Source organism: Tamandua tetradactyla, chromosome 25, assembly GCF_023851605.1.
Source record: "Tamandua tetradactyla isolate mTamTet1 chromosome 25, mTamTet1.pri, whole genome shotgun sequence".
Classification (NCBI taxonomy): domain Eukaryota; kingdom Metazoa; phylum Chordata; class Mammalia; order Pilosa; family Myrmecophagidae; genus Tamandua; species Tamandua tetradactyla.
The window spans coordinates 3,144,508-3,163,769 of NC_135351.1; the positions used below are offsets into that span (position 1 = coordinate 3,144,508).

The 19,262-nt window shown below is 41.8% G+C and overlaps 1 pseudogene; it reads left to right on the plus strand.

The window, feature by feature from the left end:
- Positions 1-781: 781 nt before the first annotated feature.
- On the plus strand, positions 782-6,738 carry LOC143668750 (keratin, type I cytoskeletal 18 pseudogene; annotated as a pseudogene).
- The last annotated feature ends 12,524 nt before the right edge of the window (positions 6,739-19,262 follow it).

Genomic DNA, 19,262 nt, shown 5'->3' on the forward strand with positions numbered 1-19,262 from the left:
ATTAAAAATTTTAACTATACTTCTGAGTCTTATTAGAAAATTCTTTAGCCTGCATTCTTAGCCATGCTTTGGCAAATGACAAATGGAAGAGACCACAGTGCCCGTTCAGAGAAGCTCCCCACAACAGGTTGTCCATGGTCCTTATTCAGTAACGCGTTCTGACAGCATCACTTTGGCACTGAGTTGCCTCCTCCTTCTAGGACTCCTCTTGTAACCAGCTCTCCCTGCATAGGTCGAGGCCTGAGTGCTTATAAACCAAAGGGAAAAGACCACTCATCCTTCTCCCAGGACATTCACTGCCCAGGTCCTCCCCTCCACCCCACCCCAGGCAGGACCCTGATCTGGGACAGCGTGAGGGATTCAGAGTGACCACGCATCCATTCCCAGGCTGCACAGTCTCTAGTCCACAAAAGGCTAATTTGGGAAAGATTTGCAAGGTGGAAATCTGTCCCCTAGACACAAAGCTGAGCCCCTGGCTCGTGGTATTCCATAATCCAGCTGAGGTTTGGAAGCATCCAGGGACAGGTCAAAAGTCCCCCAAAAGGAAGAATATCTGAAAACAGGCATCAAAGGGAGGGAACTCAATGGTTATAAAATTGAGTTGAGCTGTCAAAAGAAAGCATTGGGAAACATGAACTGCAGCCTCGAAGCCTGATGTTGTTTTTCCAAATTGCGGCCTTTGACGTAAAAGAAACAATTGTCCTGGGAACGACAAGGAGTGCCTGTGATACCTTTGTGGCCAGACATCCCGGAAAGAAGGAATGGTGAGTCCTGAGGGCAGATGCAGGAGGCCCATGGCCTAGGGGCCCAGCGGCCCACTTCTGGCCATAATGTCCGGCTCCAAGAAGCAAAGCCAGCCCTTGGCACAGAGCAGCCTGACACAACAGCCATCAGTGGTATTTATTTTCTACGTTTATTTTTTTGTTTTCTTACGTAGAAAATCTGTTTTTTGAGCAAGTCAAAAAATATGCTCTCAGGAACCACATGGAAAAGTTGGTGGGATGCAAGTAGGGGGTGGAGAGGGATTAAAAACACAAGCCAGTGTGTTCAAGAAGAAAACCTACCTATTTTGCTTTCCGCATTTCTCTGCTGGAATTTATGACTTGTCCAAGCACAATTGATAATTGAGTGGGGTATTCCACCATCTCTCCAAAGACAATAATGCCACAGGTCTGAAATTCCACCGTTGCAAAGACCTTATATACAACAAATTGCAGAGTTGCTCTATGGTAACCATCTAGTACCAAATAAATCCTGCTGTTGTCACAGAACGGCCAAAGGTTCTTTCCATTTCTTATGTGGGCTCTGAACAGATCATAAATCCATTGATGAATTAGTCAGCTTTTGACCACAGTCCTTTCCACAGAGGCTAGGCCGGGTATGATGAATTTAAGCCTAGCAGCCATGCACAGGAAAATCACACAAATTCTCTCTTCATAAATTGAGGATGAGACATTTGGGGAAAATGCCCAGTGAGTTCTTGCCCACATCTCAATTCATTGATTGTTTATTAGCTGCTTGGACAAATGACTAAGAAAGCTCATCCTTTTTGGGTTCTACTAGTCACCAAACACAACTGCAGCCAAGTCAGATTCCTCTGAGCTCAGATTCCTGGTTCCTAAAATAAAAAAGCAAGATATATAGTCCTTCTAGCTCTAACACTCCATGATTTTACTGAGTAATTTGCAAGGAGCAGGAAAAAAGATCAGATGATATAAAGAAATGGACAGAGAAGACTGGAGAGAAAGTGACACAAGGGCTATAGGTAGATTGTCTTTTCATCTATAACCTGAGGGAAGAGGGGTCCTCTTTTGCTTTGAAATAAAAATTCAGTTTTTCTCATTTCCAGAGAGATTCTGTGATAATAGACAAAGACAAAGAGAACTAGGTCTAAAGTTCTCCCAAGCTGAGAAGAAACCCCGTTTTAGACACGTCTTTGCCTGGGAAAAGCTCACCGTATGGCCACATCAAAGTCCCCTGGAAAGGAGGAGGCCACATCACTGTTGGTTAATTCCAGCTGTTGTGGTAGTATAAAGAATGGGGAGATGTCTGGAGAGCAACGATTCCAGGAAAGGTTTAGGTGTGTCGGTGAAAAGCAAAACATGGATAAATAAGTGATGTAAGGTAGCCACAACGAGTATTTAAAAAAAAAAAGTAGGATACATCAAGTGCATACAAAGAGGGAGAAGAGTGTGTGCCTGGAAGGGAACAAGGCTTTCTTTATTCCACAGGTCCCAGCCCCTTGATACAGCCCCATCGAGAAAACCGCAGGCATTTGGAGCACCCCGAGTTCAGAACAGTGAAAACTTGGAGACCTTCCAGAAAAGAGCCACAAAGTTGACTTACAGGCTGTGAAGGGTTGAGCAATGGAAGGAGGGTCAGTGACATTAACCACTGAGTGACTGCGCCAGCCATAAGTCAATCCCGGCAAGGACCGTCTAAAAATAATCACAAGGGCTCCCCAGGAAGAAGGTTTCCATTCTCCCCAGGACTGGGACCTGGGCAGCTGCAGGCCACATCAGGCTCTGGGCCATGGAACCAGCAATATTTTTATAACCAGCAGACTTCAGGGACCAGATTTGCTGGCCCACCTGTATTGAGATTAACAGTGTCAAATATTAAAGACAATATCACACAGAGAGGTGACAACTTCAAAGAGGAGGTGTCCTCTGGGACTGTGTAACAGAGGCCAGTTAGTTTTTGGGGTTCTATTTGTGTGTTTCTTTGTTTTTAAATTGTGGCAACATCTATATAACACAAAATTTCCCATTTTAACCAATTTTAAATGTATACTTCAGTCGCATTCATTGCATGCCCACTGTCACCACTACTATTCAACATTGTGCTGGAAGTTTTAGCTAGAGCAGTTAGGCAAGAAAAGGAAATAAAAAGCACCCAAATTAGAAAGGAAGAAGTAAAACTTTCACTATTTGCAGATGACATCATTTTACATATAGAAAATCCCCCCAAAATCTATAGCTAACTACCAGAGCTAATAAATGAGTTCTGCAAAGTAGTGGGACACAAGATCAATATACAAATATCAGTAGTGTTTCTATACACTAGTAATGAGCAAATTGAGAAGGAAATTGATTTGAAAAATTCCTTTTACAATAGCAACTAAAAGAATAAAATAAAATATCTAGGAAAAAAAATTTAACCAAGGATATAAAGGATTTGTACACAGAAAACATTGCTAAACTAAATCAAAGAAGATTTAAATAAATAGAAAGACAGCCTGTGTTCATGGATTGGAACTCTAAATATCATTAATATGCCAATTCTACTAAATTGATTTATAGATTCAATGCAATCCCAATCAAAGTCCCAACAACCTATGTTGCAGACATGGAAAAACCAATTACCAAATTTATTTGCAAGGGTAAGAAGACCCAAATAGCCAAATACATCTTGAAAAAGAAGAACGAGGTTGGAGGACTCATACTTCCTTACTTTGAAGTATATTACAAAGCTACAGTGGTCAAAACAGCTTGGTACTGGCCTAAAGCTAGGCATTCTGATCAATGGAATTAAATTGAGAGTTCATAAATAGACATATCTATGGTCAATTGATATTTGATAAGGCTCCAAGTCCACTCAACTAGGATAGAATGGAATCTTCATCAAACGGTGCTAGGAGAACTGGATATCCAAATGCAAAACAATGAAAGAGGATACCTAACGCTTTATACAAAAATGAGCTGAAAATGGATCAAACACCTAAATATAGGCACCAGGACCATAAAACACCTAGAATAAAATAAAGGGAAGCATCTTCAAGATCTTATGGTAGGCAATGGTTTCTTAGACTTTACACCCATAGCACAATGAAAGGAAAAATAGATAAAATGGGACCTCCTCAAAATTACAAACTTCTGTGCTTCAAAGGACTTTGCCAAGAAATTGAAAAGTTGGCCTCTGCAATGGGAGAAAATATTTGGAAACCAATAACATTTAAGGATCAATATCCAGAATATATGAAGAAATCCTCCAACTCAACAATAAAAAGATAAAGTGATTTTTAAGTGGGAAAAAGATTTGAATAGACATTTTTTCCAAAGAGGAAATACCAATGGCCAAAAGGCACATGAAAAGATGCTCAACATCACTAGCCATTAGAGAAATGTAAATCAAAACCACAATGAGATACCATTTCTCACCCTCTAGAATGGCTACTATAAAAATAACAGAAATGTGTTGGAGAGGATATGGAGAAACAGGAGACTCCTTCACTGCTGGTAGGAATGTAAAATGGTGCAGCTGCTATGGAAGACCATTTTACAGCTTCTTAGGAAGTAAAGTATAAAATTGTCTTATGATCCACCAATCCTGCTAAGAGGTATACTCAGAAGAACAGGGACTCAAACAGACATTTTCACACCAATGTGCATAGTGGCATTATTCACAATTGCCAAAGGATGGAAGCAACCTATCTTTGAAGTGTCCACCAAATGATGACTTGATAAGCAAAATGGTAGATACATGTGATGGCATCTTGTTCAGCTGTAAGGACTGAACTCCTGATGCATCTGACAACAGGAATGAGCCTGGAGGATATTATGTTGAGTGAAATAAGCCAAACACAAAAGGACAAATACTAGATGATCTCACTAACGTGAATTAAGTATAATAAGCAAAGTCATAAAGTTAGATCTAGAATATAGGTTGCCAGGAGATAAAATGGGGGTAGAGAATGGGGAGCTGATGCTTAATTTGTGCATAATTTATATTTAGGTTGATTGTAAATGTTTGGAAATGAATAGAGGTGATAGTAGCACATTACAGTGAGTATAATTAACAGCACTAAATTATGTGGGTGAATGCGGTTGAAAAGGGTCATTTTAGGTCATATATTTCTAGAGAAAAGCTAGAGGATAAAACAAAGGACCCTAATATGTATGAAGTCTGTGGTGAATAGTATAAATATAAGAATATTCTTTCATGAACTGTGACAAATATGCAGCACTATTACAAGGTATTAAAAATAGAGTGACATATGAGAAAAATACACCTAATGCCATCTATGGACTATAGTTAATTGCATTTTTTAGTATTGTCTAAATATAAATAAATCTATGGAGACAGAATTAAATTAGTGGTTATGTAGGACTGTGGAAAGATAGGGGGATTAAGAGGTGATTGCTAAGGGGTATGGTTTTTCTTCTTTTTGGAGTAATAAAAATGTTCTAAAATTGATTATAGTGATGAATGCACAACTCTGTGATTATACTAAAAGCCATTGATTGTACAACTTGGATTGTACTGTATGTGGATATATCTCAATAAAACTTTTCTTAAACATCAGTTTTGCAAAAGGAAGAACAGAGGAGCATCAATATTGCAAGGTGTTGAAGATAGATGGTCATTCATATTTTAAAACTTGAAAAAAAATATCAGTTAACCAGAGTCTATGGCCATATCCTGAGTCCTGGCCTCTCACCTTCCTCCCCAGACAACATAAGTTTCATGACCCACTCCACCACCTTCTACACCAACGACCAATTCCTGGGCTCCATCCAGTTGCCCAGGCACCAGGTCCAGCCGGCCAGCAGTGTGGCCACCATCTATCCAGGCACAATGGCTTGGGCTCCCGGATCTCCATGTCCTGCTCCTCTAGCTCCAGGGGCAGATGGGGAGCCAGGGGTCTGGACAGGGGGATGGTCAGACGGGAATAAAAGGCATCCAGGGAGAGAAGGAGACCATGCAGGCCCTGAACAACTGGCTGATCTCCTACCTGGACAGGGCAAGGAGTCTGAAAACTGTGAATCAGATACTGGAGGGCAAAATTTAGGAACGCTTGGAGAAGAAAGGACCCCAGGTCAGGGACTGGGGCCACTACCTAACGACCCTCAAGGAACTGAGGGCTCAGATCTTTGAAAATTCCATGCGTAAAGCCCACATCCTTCTGCAGATTGACAGTGCCAACTGGCTACTGATGACTTCAGAGTCAAGCATGAGACTGAGCTGGCCATACACAGTCTGTGGAGAATGACATACATGGGCTCCTTAGGGTCACCGATGACACCACATCACTCAGCTGCAGCTGCAGAATGACATCGAGACTCTCAAGGAGGAGCTGCTTTTTGTGAAGAAGAACCATCAGGAGGAAGTAAAGGGCCTACAAGCCCAGATTGCCAGCTCTGTGCTGACCATGGAGGTGGATGCCCCCAAGGTTCAGGACCTCAGCAAGATCATGGCAGACATACAGGTCCAGTATGATGATTTGGCTCAGAAGAACTGAGAGGAACTAGACAAGTACTGGTCTCAGCAGGTAGAAGAGAGCACCACAGTGGTCACCTCTCAATTTGCTGAGAGAGAAGCTGCAGAAATGACATGGAGCTGAGACGTACTGTCCAGTCCTTGGATATTGACCTGGATTTCATGAGAAATCTGAAGGCCAGCTTGTAGAACAGCCTGTGGGAGGTGGAAGCCTGTTGCACCTTGCAGATGGAGCACCTCAACGGGGTCCTGCTGAACTTGGAGTCAGAGCCGACACAGACCTGGGCAGAGGGGCAGGGCCAGGCCCAAGATTACAAGGCCCTGCTGAACATCAAGGTCAAAGTGGAGGCTGAGATGACCACCTACCACTGCCTGTAACAAGACAGGGAGAACTTCAGTCTCAGTGATGCCATGGTCAGCAGCAACTCCATGCAAACCATCCACAAGACCACCACTCACAGGATCGTAGACAGCAAAGTGGTATCTGAGACGAACGACACCAAAGTTCTGAGGCATTGAGGCAGCAGACACAGGGTGTCCTTTGGGAAATGGGTGGCCAATAAAAACTTCAGCATCTTAAAAAGAAGTCAGTTAACCAGCCCACCTGGATGATCACTCTTCATATAAATGTGGATTCTACAGATACCTTTGACCAGGCTGTACACAGAAATTATGTGTGTGTCATTACAAACTGGAAAGAAGATGAGCCTTGTTTTAAAATAGCAGATAATCTGGCAAAATTGGCATATGGCTTTGGCTGGAAGGCTGATTTTCAAAGCCATGAACTTGGTATCTAGCAGAAGAAATCTTCAAATTAAATGTCGAAAGTGCAGCCTGGTTTCTCCTCACAACTTATAATGAAATGTTACAGGAAAGAGATAAGTTGAGAACTGAACTCTTGGGTACAAAGAAACCAGAAATTGATGTTCTGGAAAATTCTGGGTTTCCAGGAAGGAGGACTCCGGAGAATAGTGCCCCACATAAAGATTTGGCCAAATGTGGAATCACCCAGCCATTTCAGAGAAAGCCAGGATTTGACACGGAGTTATTTAAGAAGGATTTGTGGAAACTCCTTACGTCTGATGGGCATGATCCAAGGCTACTGCATAGAAAGCCAACGACAGTGCTGAGGGACCTGTATAAACAGAGCTGCTGCCAGTCTGGACTGGGGGGTTCAGAGAAGGGACAAAATGGAGGAAAAATAACTTCAGATGCACAACCATGGAGGCTGAGGTCTGAAGTCAAGAAGCCTCAGGTCAAGAGAGCGGACCCACCCAAGCCCATGAAGAGGGTGAGTTTGCCCCAAAGGCAGAGGATGGACCTTCCACCTCGTTGCAGTGGAAGAGTTATGCTGCCTCAACCTTGGAGAGAGTGAAGCACATTCCATGGGGTTTGGGGAGAGCCTGACTGCCACCACCACATGGAGGGGTTGAGCGTGTGCCCCAGAGATGGCAGAGAGCCTGGGTGCAGCCCCGATCCTTGGAGAGGGTGGAATCAAGAAAAAGGTGGTCTCCCCAATATCCCTCAAGGGTGCATTTGGAGAGAGGCAGGCCCTGGGCCCTTGGAAAGGGTGGGACTGCTGCTTTCAGAAGCCCCGAAGATAAATGATTTTCAGATTTTGAAATCTAATGGACTTTGCCCTGCAGGTTTTTGCACTATATGGGTCCGGTGACCCCTGGTTTCCTTCCTCTCTATAGAAATGGGTATATGTATCCTATGAATGTTCTTCTTGTGTATGTTGGCAGCAAATAACTTGTTTTGAATTTTTATAGGTCCAAAATCAGAAGATAATTTTGCCTTAGAACAGACCATGCTTGTAACTAACTTTGAAATTTTGTGCTGGTTTTAACCTTGTGTTGTATTTGAAATGTTCCTAGAATGCTTTAAGGTTCTCTGATATTGTTATGGAATGAATGTATTTTGTATATGGGGAAAACATGCCTTTTTTAGAGTCCAGAGGGTGGCATGTGCTGGTTTGAATGATGTATGTACCTTATAAAAGCCATGTTTTAATCCTAATCCCATTTGTAAAGGCAGCCATTTCTTCTAATCCTTATTCAGTATTTTATGTTTGAAACTGTAATTAGATCACCTCCCTGGAGATGTGATTTAATCAAGAGTGGTTGTTAAACTGGATTAGCTGGAGGCATGTCTCTACCCATTTGGGTGGGTCTTAATTAGTTTCTGAAGTCCTATAAAAGAGGAAACATTTTGGAGAATGAGAGAGATTTTGAGAGAACAGAGCAGAATGACATAGCCATGAGAAGCAGAGCCCACCAGCCAGCGACCTTTGGAGATGAAGAAGGAAAATGCCTCCTAGGAAGCTTCATGAAACAGGAAGTCAGGAGAGGAAGCTAGCAGATGACACCCTGTTCGCCATGTGCCCTTCCAGATAAGAGAAACCCTGACCGTATTCACCATATGCCCTTCCATTTGAGAGAGAAACCCTGAACTTCATTGGCCTTCTTGAACCAAGGTATCTTTCCCTGGATGCCTTTGATTGGACATTTCTATAGACTTGTTTTAATTGGGACATTTTCTCAGCCTTATAACTGTAAACTAGCAACTCTTTAAATTCCTTTTTAAAAGTCATTCTGTTTCTGGTATGTTGCATTCTGGCAACTAGCAAACTAGAACAATTCCATTTACACAGGGCTGTAAGAGGATCAAGCCCCATCCTGAATGAGGTGGGCCACACCTTAACTAAAGTAACCTCATCAAAGAGTCCTATTTACAATGGGTTCACACCCACAGGAAGGGATCAGACTTAAGAACATGTTTTTCTGGGGTGCATATAGCTTTAATCCACCACTCTTTGAGCCCATTAAAATTAGGGACCTCCAAAGAATCTTCACTCTTGATTCTCTCAAAATCTTCTACTTGTGTCTACTTTCCCACTTTAGAAAGAAATTGTCATAACTATGATTAATTCTTTTATAATTCAAATTTGATCAGAGCCTCAGGCTTATTACGCTGTGATTACCTGAGATGCAAGGAGACATTACTAGGTACCTGGTGACTCCAGCTGAGAGTGGGGATGGATACTGAGGAAGGAGACCAGCAGAGGAGTGAGCAAGCCAGCCAGGCATGTGTGCATGAGCATATGTTAGCAAAGCTTTGAGCAGCTCAATTCACCCTAGCTGCCCTCCCTCTGTTTCTCAGAACTCCTCCACATTGTGCAGGGTCCCTGTCCTGGTCACTTACCTCCCCTTTACTTCTCTTCTCATCAGAACTTCCTCTGTCTTCTAGGTTCTGGGGCTGAAGTGTGACTCTGCTGGGGCCTCCTGCTCATCTTTTGTAATAAAGAAGAGATGTTGCAGGAGATATTCAAGTATAGGATAGATGCGTGCTATCCTATGAGATCATGGAGATGAGACAATGGACTCCCAAGACCTAGAAGGACTCTGTGTGCCTGCAGGTTCCTGGGACACCTGAGGAAGCACAGAGACCCCAGGTGGTGGAAGCCAAGGCAGAAAGTATGGAAAGTGATACCTCAATCAGAGACTTCTGCATGGAGTTGGGAGGGGTCAGCCAGCCCCCATTAGTGAGCACGAGATTTTCTGACTCAGCAGTGGAACCAGACACCAAAAATACTTTACCAGCTCCTGGGTAAGTGACCAGCTGAGGCCCCAAGCCTATCACAGGTCTCCATTGTCACCCTGCAACACTTGGTCTTCTCAGGAATGCCTGTCTCGCTGATGTCCACCCTCTAAATGGATCTTTGTATCTAGAATAACGGTTAAAAGCTGATGCTGCCTCCTCAGGGTAGTTTTAGAATGAGGGAAAGCATGAGGGAACTTGGTGTCTAAGGCCATCTGGGGCAGGGGAATGGACAAAGGAAATCGGGGCTGGGGACACATGAGATATTGTGTACAAAAGGGGAAGTTGAAGCATTATGGAAGCATCACTTAGGGAAGGTGTGGAGTACTAGGCATTTGTACTCACTGTGGGTGGGAGTGTAGACCATCAGGGAATAGCTACGACAACACATGCACCCACACCACAAACAGGGAAATATGTCACATGTGCACCAGGATTCCTGTACAAGAATTTCATAGAAGATAGTTCATAACATCCAAAACTGGAAACAGTCCAAGCATCCTGCAAGAAAAATGAATAATTAGTACAGTGGACTCATACAAGCAACAGACTACAGCTATACATGACCGAAGGAAGTATCACACAAGCATAATTTTGAACAAAGGAAGCCAAACAAAGGGAACAGACAACATTATACACAGGCAAAAAATAAATTATGCTGTTTAGAGATTATACATAGGTGGTAAAATGATGAAAAGAAAAACAAGAACATGATTATTAAATGTTAAATTAGAGATGATCTCCAGTGAAGTGCAGTAAAGTTGCATTAGGGAATGGCAAGTGACAGGAAAGGTACTGATCCATTTCTTGATTGGGAGGGTGGGGCTGGGGGTTTTGGAGGGTGGTGGATACACAGAGGGTTGCTGTATATATATTCATTAAATTATACATACACAATTGAAGCACTTTTATGCATGTCTATTATATTTCACAGAAAAAGAAGTGGGGAGGAAGAAAGATCATTGAACTTGGAGACAAATTCTTGGGTTTTATTCCGACCTCTGTCATTTATAAGACTCTTATGGTAGTCATATAACCTTCTTAGCCTTCTATTTTCTACCCAACATATATATGTTAAAATGGGATTAATAATTCCCACTTCCCTCAAAGGCTTGTTGTGTGGCTAAGATGAGTGCATAAAAAGTGTTTTGAATCCCAAAAAGCAACATATAAATGAAAGACATAACTTGCATAAACTCACGTGTCCTGATTTTACCTATTGCTGGATATTGATTTATTGACCTATGCTCTCAGTGTATCAGGCATGGTTCTCTAAAGAAACAGAGCCAACAATATATAAGTATGTATGTATATATGTAAAGAAATTTATTTTAAGGAATTAGCCATTATTGTGAGGGCTGGCAAGGTCAAATTCCATGGAGCAGGCTAGAGGCTGGAATTTCCAGTGAGAGTAATGTTGAGTTCCTGAGTCCAAAATTTTTCATCTGGAAACTCAGGATGAAGTAGAGTGTTGGTCTTGAGGCAGAATCCCTCCTGATCTCTGGAATCTTCTAACTGATTAAATGAGACCCACCCACCTTATGGCGGGCTATCTCCTTTACTTAAGGTCAACAGATTGTAGATGCCAATCCCATCTACAAACTGTTTCCACTTGAAAATGAAGTCAGTGTTTGATCAAACAAATCATAACCAGGCCTGGTTGGCTCGTAAAATTAGCTGTCACAGCCCATAAATATGTATTGTGTGCCTATATTGTACAGGCACCGTGTAAGTGCTATGGAAACTGCAGTAAACCAGAACACACATTTTTATTGAAGATAGTTGCATTGATATTCAAAAGTGAATTGGTGAAACACTGAGGTGTTCTTACAGATGTCAGGAACACAACAAAATGTGGGGCGGGCAACAATGGCTCAAGTGGCAGAATTCTCACCTGCCATATCAGAGACCCAGGCTCATTTCTCAGAGCCTCCCTATGCAAAAAACAAAACAAAACAAACAAACAAAGAAAATGTGCACCATCATCACTACCATTTAACACTGAGCTAGAGGTGTCAGCCAAAGCGATTAGACAAGAGAAAGAAATTAGATGTTAAAAATTGAGAAGGAGGTGAATCTATCATTCCTTAGTGGATGGTATGATTGTGACCAGGAAACCCTAAGAGAATCAATCACTACAAATGATAACTTAGGGTCAATATTCTCCTACACTGTACCTTTGTTTAACCTAAAAAGAGGAGTCCCCTCTGAACAGACTTTTAGAGGAAGGCACCCTCTGGTGGTTGCTGCTGTAGGGACTCATTGCTTGACCAAGAAAGAGCAGCGTGACGCTCAGCCCTCACCCTCCTTGGCAGTGTGCCTACACAACAGCACAAAGTGCACAAAACATGCTTACAGTCATGACATAAAAATTAATACAGAGAAATCAGTGGCCTTCATATAAACAGGTGAAACTTCTTTAAAAGTTAATGGGAAAGGCAACCCATTTCCAAGAGCAACAAAAAAGACAAAGTATCCAAGAAAAATTTAACAAGAAATGTGGAAGTGTTCAGAATAAAATCTCAAAATGCTCCTCAAGAATACAAATGTAGAATTTTTAAAAGTGAACGACATACCACCTTCTTGACAGGCAGATTCAACATCAAAAGATGTCAACTCTTACAGGTTAATTTAATTAAATAGGAACGCAATCTTAATTGTTCAAGGAGGGATTTTTTGGAAATTGACAAGTTTTTCTAAAGTTTATTATGAATAAATAAAAAAATAATGAGAATGAAGATGTGGCAATTTAGGGGTTGGGACACCCTCCCTTATGGAAAAAGAATGAATGAAGTGTAAAGCACATAGCAGCCTGCATGAGCACAGCACAGGCATAAAAGTCCTTCCCCTAATCACTCCTGGTAACCAACTCTCAAAAGACTCTGCTGAACCAAATCTCATGAGAGTCTGCTGAAACCCCCTCATAACCAGATCTTGCAGGACTCTGTTAAACTTTACAAATCACCCCCTTGGCATTCCTCCTTCCTTTTGGTTTTGCATGGAGTGCTGACTTCCATTTCCCAACCAGCCACCATTAGGAAGAATTTTCTCCTTTTGGTAAATTCTTAACTAAAACTCATGAATAATTTTCTGCCTGGCATTTCCTTCAGTCTTGGGGTTAAATTAAGTTGGAATATTTAGCAAGACAGCCAGGAGACCAAAGAGCTGCTGGCAATAAAAAGCATGAGTACTGGGAAGGAAGACTGTGAGGAAGAAATCTCAAGGTGGTCTACCTCTTTGATGTGGGGAGGGGTCACCCACTTGCTTGACTGCACTGCAGTCAGTTGGCCACTGTTGTATGCAGTATGGCCAGCTACAGAAGGCTGTCTCAGCATGACAGAGAAATCAATAGATTTGAAGGATGCATTGAATGAGAGGCTACGTTGTGTAGATAAGAATTTAGAAATGTTGGCATGCCCATATGCTGAAGTAAGAGGGGGTAAACTCCCCAAGGGGAAGCTGAGGTGTATCTTGACTTTCTCTTACTGGGACCCAAAAGCTTGGGATCCCAGATTCTTCATCTGATGAGTAAAAAGATAAAAAGAAGAATTTGGGGAAGCAGAAAATAAAGTAATACCATCTGTGTTGTTTTGTTAAATGCTGTCAGAATGCAATATACCAGAAATGGAACAGCTTTTAAAAAGGGAACATAATAAGTTACAAGTTTACAGAGATACAGGGGCATAAAAACGTCCAAACTAAGGCATTCAGGGAAAGATACCTTGACTCATGAAAGGCCTGATAATTTTCAAGATTTCTCAGTCATCTAGAAAGGCACATAGCAATGTCTTCTAGCTTTCTTTATTGATTTCTTCAAATGACTTCCCCAGGAGCATTTTCTTTCTACATTTCCAAACTTCTCTGTCTCTGTCAGCTCTGAAGCTTTTTCCAAAATGGTTCCCTTTTAAAGGACTCCAGTAAGCAACCCCACCTTGAACAGGTGGGAACACATCTCCATGGAAACAACTTAATCAAAAAGATCCCACCCAACAATATTGAATTAGGGTTAAAGAACATGCTTTTTTCTGGGGTACACAGCAGATTCAAACTGGCACACCATCTTTGTGAGCAGTGGTTCCAAAAGTTGCCTCTTTACTACAAAGAATTGGCATTCAATTATGTCATTATCACATTGTTTTCTTTAGTATTCTCTTAAATAGGGCCAGTCAACCTATTTCACCTTCACCTGGGAAAGAGTACAAAGGATTTTCATCATACTCCCACAAAGCTATTTACACAGCCCGACCATTTGCCAGAGACTCATAGCAAAGGATTTGGCTATGGGGAAAAGTGTAACTCTATTTCATTATATTGGTGATGTCATGTTAACCATCACCTCTTTTACAGATCTAAAAGAAGTCTCAGGTTCATTGTTATTTCATTTCAACAGTTGGGGATAGGCAATTGAACATGATAAACTGCATTGCTTTGGCTGCCCTCTCAAGTTCTTGGGTGTTGCATGGATGGAAAAGGCAAAATTTATTCCTTTTGTAGTAAGTGATAAGATACACTGTTTTCCTATGCTGCATATGCCAAAACAACTAATGGTTTTCTTGGGATTATTGGGGTATTGGAAACCTTTTATTCCTCACTTAGCCCAAATGTTAAATCCTGTGTATGTTTTGATTAGAAAAAGCCATTTCTGGGAATGGGATACCTCCCAGCAGGCTGCTTTTGAAAAAGCCAATGGGTTTTGCAGGGAGTGAAACCAGGTGTGCCTTGTGGATTAGATATGTCTAGTACCGATATTGGCTTTGGGTGGGGCTTGTGGCAAAGGCAACAGGCAAAGAAAGTTTCCATCAGCTTTTGGTCTGAACTGTGATCTAGCCCTTTAGAAAAACAGCCATGTGCTGCCTATTATGCCCTACTGTAAGATGAAGGTCTAACTCAGAAACGCCCTGTGAAATTAAGAACAGCCATCCCCATACATTGGTGGATATGTGATGCTGCCATTAAGGCCTCGCTCTGGCAGTACACAATGAAGCACATTAATGGGATGGAAAGCTATCTGCTGCACCACAGCATTTTTTTTTAACTTTTTTTATTAATTAAAAATAATTAAAAAAAATAATAATTAACAAACAAAACATTTAGAAATCATTCCATTCTACATATATAATCAGTAATTCTTAATATCATCACATAGTTGCATATTCATCATTTCTTAGTACATTTGTGTCGATTTAGAAAAAGAAATAAAAAGACAACAGAAAAAGAAATAAAATGATAATAGAGAAAAAAAACTATACGTACCATACCCCTTACCCCTCACTTTCATTTACCACTATTTCAAACTGAATTTAACATTTGTTCCCCCTATTATTTATTTTTATTCCATATGTTCTACTCTTCTGTTGATATAGTAGCTAAAAGGAGCATCAGACATAAGGTTTTCACATTCACAGAGTCTCATTGTGAAAGCTATATCATTGTTCAATCATCATCAAGAAACATGGCTACTGGAACACAGCACTACATTTTCAGGCAATTCCCTCCAGCCTCTCCACTACATCTTGAACAACAAGGTGATATCTACTTAATGCGTAAGAATAACCTCCAGGATAACCTCTCACTCTGTTTGGAATCTCTCAGCCATTGACACTTTGTCTCATTTTACTCTTCCCCCTTTTGGTCGAGAAGGTTCTCTCAGTCTCTTGATGTTAATTCTCAGCTCATTCTAGGGTTTTTCTCAGTCCTTTGATGCTGAGTCTCAGCTCATTCCAGGATCTTTGTCCCACGTTGCCAGGAAGGTCCACACCCCTGGGAGTCATGTCCCACGCAGAGAGGGGGAGGGTGGTGAGACTGCTCGTCATGTTGGCTGGAGAGAGAGGCCACATCTGAGCAACAAAAGAGGCTCTCTTGGGGGTGACTCTTAGGCCTAAATTTTAAGTAGATTTGACTTATCTTTTGTGCACCACAGCATTTTCAACAACAACCCCCTAAGTACAAAAAAGCATGTAATCCTGAGACCAGTTTCCTATGTGGAAGAACAGTGTTTGCCCCTCCCTGCTGGTCCTTCTGAAGTGGCTGTCTCTGTGTCCACAGATGTGGCAGTACACCTAGGTCCACTTGGTATACTGATGGGTCAGCACATGGGCAGCCTGCCATGTGGATGGCAGTAGCTGTGCAACCTAGTACAGACACTATATGGTGGAAAACTGGGATTATGGAAAGCACCAATGGGCTGAATTAAGAGCTGTGTGGATGGCCATTGTTCATGAACCAAGAAACACATTAACTATTTGTGCTGACAAGTGGGCAGTGTTCTGGCCTGACCATGTGGATGGTCATGTGGAAGCAAAAGCAACGGAATGTTTGCTGCCCCTTGTGGGGAAAAGAAATGTGGGATGACATCTGGACTACCTGTCACAAGTGAAAGGTAATCTTGTTTCATGTCTCAGCCTATAACACGGATTCTTTTTCTGGCAGTATTGAAGCAGATGCTTTAGCAAAAAGTTGTAGTCTAAAGCCAATAGGGAAGAAGTTGCTAAATGATTACGTGGAAAAACAGGACACCTAGGGTACTCTGTAGAGACTGGCACAGTAATTTCAGCTGCCCATCACCAGACAACAACTGAAAGAAGTCATGGACACCTGCCCCTCTTGTTCACTGCAGTGCCCTGGGATGCTTTCTCATCAACTCAGTCACATTGGCTGCAAGCTAATTCCGGTCACCAGGTGGCAAGTAGATTATATTGGGCCCGTTCCCTTATCTGGAGGTGTAAAATATGCTTTTACAGTCATAAATATGGCCACTGGACTGTTGCTGGCTTTCCCAGTAGGAAAAGCTAACCAAAGAGCTACAATATATAGCTTAGAAAAGCTAAGTGCATTCTCTGGGGTTCCCATACATGTGGACAGATAAAGGGGCCTCCTTTACTGGACAGCTACTGAACATGATGTCTTATGACATTTTATTTGCCTTACAATCCCATAGTAGTGGGGTGAATTAAAAGAATGAATGGGCTTTTAAAGAAGCAGTTAAAAGATAAGCAATCACTGCAGCAGTGAACATGCTAGTTGTATGTAGCCCTCACCAACCTTGAGTCACAACCCCAAGCAGCTTTTCCCATTTCACTGTTGAACTGGTAATGGTGGGGCCCCTGCAGACACCGTGAATTCAGGTAAAAGGATCAGCAATGCTACAAGAAAACAAAGTAATGAAAATAACCACTCTTGCCTGTGCCATAAGCATTAGAAATTGTGGAAAATAAGGTCGATTGGCCATGTCCCTGGCTGATGCAGCCATGATGGTTGGAAATCCTAAGCCCATGGGGTATCAGGGTCACCCAAAATCTAAGTATTAGACCACAGTTTATTCGCAAAATGCCAAAAGTTGTGTATGTAACCAACCCGGGACACCCCATAATTTAAGGCCCAGTATGTATGACTCTGGGGGCATGTATTGCACCAGGCTAACTGGATTTGACTCCAAAAGTCTCCCTGAAATTGCAGGGGGAAAAGTTGTGGTATCTAAAGCCTCTTCACAGCACCCCTTCTCCAGGAACAGTTCCATCTACTAATGGAAATTTAGCTTGTAGTCTATTAGATCAACAAGATTTGCTTTCTTTTTGCCCTTAGCATCGTAGAAAACATCTTCCTGCAATAGTAGTCCCTGGTAACCTACATGTACAATAAATCTCAGTGCTGAGTGTGCGCTGACCTGCTTCTGTCAGGTGCTACCAACCGGACTTGGACTGTGTCCCTGTGAATTGGACTGTGTGACATACCCTACTGGCCTGGCAGAATTCAGCACATCAAAAACGTATATATAAGGAAAAGAATCCTCTCATTTAAGACTGCAGCCACAGATTTTATCAAGTAGAATGGTTTAAGTCCCTTTCCTGGCCATGGCAGCATCATTTTGGGGGATTATCATCTCTGTGTGAGGGACTTCTAATGTTATGTTGTCTCTTAGACTGTTGTTGTGGAATGTGGATGCAGTGTCTGCCCTGTGGTCAACACAAACTGCTGCATGGCAGTGGATTGTAGCAACCCAGGGATTGGAACCCCCTCCCTTAGGGAAAAAAGGACGAATGAAGCCTTAAGCACGTAGCAGCCCATGTGACCAGAGCACAGAAATTATAGATCCCCTCTCCTCATCACTATTGGTAACCAACTTCCGCAAGATTCTGTTGAACCAAATCTCAAAGCTGTGGAAATTAGTTAAAGAGTTGCAGTAACTGGGAGAGTGACAAATCAAGAAAACTACAACTTTAAAAACCGTAGATGATAAAAGATGGAAGCAACCAAGTGTCCATCAGCCGATGACGGGATAAACAAATTATGGTCCGTTCACACAATGGGATGCTATTCAGCTGTGAAAAGGAATGAGGTCCTGATACATGCGACAACATGGATGAAACTTGAAGACCTCAGGCTGAGTGAAATAAACCAGACACAAAAGGACACATATTGTATGACTTCACTGATTTGAAATGATTCGAATAAGCAAACTCCTGGAGTCAGAATCTAGAATATAGGTTATTAGGGAATAAGGTGTGGATAAGAAATAGGGACAGTATAGCTTAAAATGTACACAGTTCCTATTTGGGATGATGGAAATGTTTTGATAATGGATGGTAGTGATGGTACCATAACATCGTGACTATAATTTACAGCACTGAAATATATATCTAAATATGATTAAAAGGGGAAATGTTGGATTGTACACATGGTAATAGAATAAAATTTTTCAAAAAAACATCCCTGGGACTATACTACACAAATAGTGAACTCTAAGTTAAACCATAGTATATAGTTCATAATACAATTATAAAAATGTGCTATCATTAATCGTAACAAATGTTCCACACCAAAGCAAGGTGTTAATAATAGGGTGGTATATGGGAATCCTGTATTTAATGCAAAATTGTTCTATAAACCCAAAACTTCTCTAATAAAGAAAAAAACAAATGGGAGACAAAACTCATGGCCCTCAGGCATGGTGCAAAGCCAGCCTGTGCTTCCATTGTGGGTCCCTGGCCCTGTTCCATGGAAATAGAATAGACCCTATGTGCATACTAGGGTGTCTGTAGGTCAGTGCTAATCTGCTGGGTGGCAGCCTGAAAGAAGGAACCTGGAGACAAATCCCCCAAGCAAGCAAAAGCCCAGGACAAGACACAGGCTCAGAAAAGACAGAGAGGACTCTGCACTTTGCATCACCTCAAGCTCATCTTCTTGTTCAGAGGGCTAAACTTTGAAGGAGAGCACCTACAAATGCAAAGTTAATTTACAAAGACTGTGAAAGGTGTTTTTTGCATTGGTTTATTTGTTTTTGTTACCTCCTGGCACTCAAGAATTTGCCATGCAGGCAGAAGTGTATAGACACAAATAAATCAAGGTACCCTGGGGCACAGGATTACCTGCTTTAAATCATATAATAAAGCAGCTGGTGGGAGGGTGGGGGGTGGGCATCTATTTCATAGAGAGCAGATGGTGCA